The sequence below is a fragment of the Myotis myotis genome, unplaced genomic scaffold (assembly GCF_014108235.1).
Source record: "Myotis myotis isolate mMyoMyo1 unplaced genomic scaffold, mMyoMyo1.p scaffold_m19_p_1, whole genome shotgun sequence".
Taxonomy (NCBI): Eukaryota; Metazoa; Chordata; class Mammalia; order Chiroptera; family Vespertilionidae; genus Myotis; species Myotis myotis.
In genome coordinates this window covers 138948140-138951418 of record NW_023416313.1, presented here as the reverse complement: position 1 = coordinate 138951418, position 3279 = coordinate 138948140, and the positions used below count along the sequence as shown (strand labels likewise).

The 3279-nt window shown below is 51.9% G+C and overlaps 1 pseudogene; it reads right to left on the bottom strand.

The window, feature by feature from the left end:
• Positions 1-1775: 1775 nt before the first annotated feature.
• LOC118671426 lies at positions 1776-2187 on the bottom strand (annotated as a pseudogene).
• Positions 2188-3279: the final 1092 nt, after the last annotated feature.

Genomic DNA, 3279 nt, shown 5'->3' with positions numbered 1-3279 from the left:
TTAAGTAAATTGCCTGAGGTCACACAGCTGGTAAATTTCATAGCCAGGGTTCCAGCTCAGGTCTCCTGGACTTTAGATCCCAGATTCCTAGTTGAAATACCGCATATTCAGCAAATGTGCTGGGATCCCTCCCTTGTTTTGACCATTTCTTTAAGGTTTTTTTTTTTTTTAAAACATCTTATTGTTACATATGTACATACAGTATAGTATAAATAGCAGGTGAAGAAGTATCTTAGGACATTTACAATTCCATATGAGTAGAGAAAATTCTGAAGATTTAATGGAAGCACCTACACTAATAAAAGACAAACATGCAAATTGACCGTACCTTCACCACACCTTAAGCCACACCCACCAGCAATCAGAGCAACTATATGCAAATTAACCCATTCAAGATAGCGGGCCAGCAGCCACAGAGCTGGAGCAAGCAGGAGGCTTGGTTGCAACAATGATGGAGGAAGCCAAACTTCCCGCCTGCCGCGGCCAGCTCTGAGCTCCACTCAGAGCAACAAAGTTTCAATTATAGAAGGTAAATAAACCCCAGATACCTGCTTTCAGCAGGCTGAGGCCACGGAGCTGGAACGAGCAGGAGGCTTGGGTTGCCCCTGGCGATGGAGGAAGCCAAGCTTCCCTCCCACCCACCCTGGCCGGCTCTGAGCTCCTCTCAAGGCTACAAAGTTTCAATTATAGAAGGTAAATAAATCCCAGAATAAAAAAAAAGAAGAAAAGGAGAGGCTGGGAGCTTCTCTCACCGGGGGGCTTGGCCAGCCTGAAAACAGCCATCAGCCCTTCACCCAGACTGGCCAGGCACCCCATTGGGGACCCCTTCACCCTAAAGGGGGTGTGGCCAGCCTGAAAACAGCCATCAGCCCCTCACCCAGGCTGGCCAAACCTCCATGGGGTGAGGGTCCCCACTGGGAGGGGGGCTTGACCAGCCTGCAAACAGCCACCAGCCCCTCACCCAGGCTGGCCAGGCACCCCAGTGGTGACCCCCACCCTGAAGGGGGTGTGACCATCTGCAAACTGCCATCAGCCCCTCACCCATGCTGGCCAGGCACCCCAGCGGGACCCCCCACCCTGATCCGGGACACCCTTCAGGGAAAACCAGCTGGCTCCCACCCGTGCACCAGGCCTCTATCCTATATAATAAAAGGGTAATATGCAAATTAACCCTAACAGCAGAATGATTGGGAATGATTGGTCACTATGACACACACTGACCACCAGGGGCCAGACACTCAATGCAGGAGCTGTCCCCTGGTGGTTAGTGCGCTCCCACAGGGGGAGCTCTGCTCAGCCACAAGCCAGGCTGATGGCTGCCAGTACAGTGGTGGTGGCAGGAGCCTCTCCCGCCTCCTCAGCAGCACTAAGGATGTCTGACTGCAGCTTAGGCCTGCTCCCCGCTGGCAAGTGGACATCCCCTGAGGGCTGCCGGGCTGCCAGAGGGATGTCTGACTGCCAGCTTAGGCCCAATCCCTTGGGGAGCAGGCCTAAGCCAGCAAGTGGTCACCCCCGAGGGTTCCCAGACTGTGAGAGGGCACAGACTGGGCTGAGGGACCCCCCTGAGTGCACAAATTTTTGTGCACTGGGCCTCTCGTCTATTATAAATCAGGTAGCCTATTTATTCTGTCAGAGAGATTGCATATTCTAAGAGGTGAAACTAGAGAAGCATAAAGAAATGGAAGTTGTGAAATTCTAAAAAAGCAGAGTATTAGCAAAGTTCTTAATATATGTGCCATATAATACATGAAATATTTTGGTTTGAACCATTAGTATTAAAAATCCAAGGTGATCCAGTTTGGTTTCTCATATATGTAGTTTTCAGCCCTGGGATCAGTAACCACAGAAGTCCCAGCTCCCGAAAGCTGCCTGGATCTGGGTAGTGAAGGTTCCAGGAGTGAAGCTGCAATAGCAGTGGCTCCAATGGCAGCAGCAAACTTGAGCACAGCTTGTTGGCTGGCATTCCTGGACGATAGGGCACTGACCTCAGCAGGGTTTTCAATGTCAACAGTGGCCCAAGCTACCAGATTCTCTTCAGATTGATGATGTAGATGCCATCACTCTTCCTTTTGTAGATGGACTGTTCCATTTGGAAGTCAAGGTTGGTGCCACTTAGTAGGTTCCTCCCGCAAGGAATTTGAGGACATCCACCTCCTTCATTTGCAGAACATCAAGGGCTCCGGACATTGTGAAAGTTTCCCTTTAAGTTACATGGAAATGGGGAACAACACCACAGGGACACGTCTCTGGGTAGCATGGAAAGGCAAAAGCTCAGCTTTCTTATCTGTAAAGTAAGATTAATATTAGCCTGTAGAACTGCATATTCTACTTATAATAACTTTAATCAGGTGTTGAAAAATAAAATGGTAGGTAGTAGAATTAGTAGATGAGTAGACAAAACATGTTAATATTCAGAAATATCTTTAAAGAAAAGATACATCAAACATTAATTAATTTTTAGTGCTATGCCATAATTTAGAAAAGAATGACAGGTGGGATTGCTTCTTATAATGAAACTAGAGGCCCAGTGAATGAAATTCATGCACGGGTGGGGTTCCTAGGCCTGGCTGGCAATCAGGGCCAATCAGGTTCCCTGCCTCCCCACCTCCCCGCTTCCTCCTTCCCTTGCTGCCCACGTGGTTCTCACCATCCCCACTTCCCTGCCTCCCCCCCTCCTCCTTCCCTCACTGCCCGAATCCACCACCACCCACCCCTGGTTCCCCATCCCAACTCAGGGCCTGGCCCTGATCAGGCGATTGGGACCTGCTGGCCAGGGGAGGGACTGGAGGTTGGCTAGCAGGCCCTGATCAGGTGATTGGGGCCTTCCAGCTGGGGGGAGAAGCCAAGGGCCACTGCGGCGGGTGGGCCATAGACTGATCAGGGCCTGCCGGCCACGGGGAGGGACAAAGGGGAGGAACCCAAGAGGTTGGCCAATGGCCCCAAGGAGGGAGCCGACCCTCAGCCCCCCTGGGAAAGGGGCCGCATCTGCTGCCACCCACCCCCGGTTTCCTGTCCCAGCCCGGGGCCCAGCCCCAATTGGGCGACCAGGGCCTGATGGCCAGGGGGTGGGACTGGGAGGTTGGCCAGCAGGCCCCATTGGGCCTGTGGGCTGGGGGCAGCTCCTGCGTTGAGTGTCTGCCCCCTGGTGGTCAGTGCACATCATAGCGACCGGTTGTTCAGGTCATTCTGTTGTAACAGTCGCTTAGGCTTTTAGATACACTGAATGGCCAGATTATTATGACCACCCCATCAGTACTTCCTTGGGCCACCTTTTGCCTT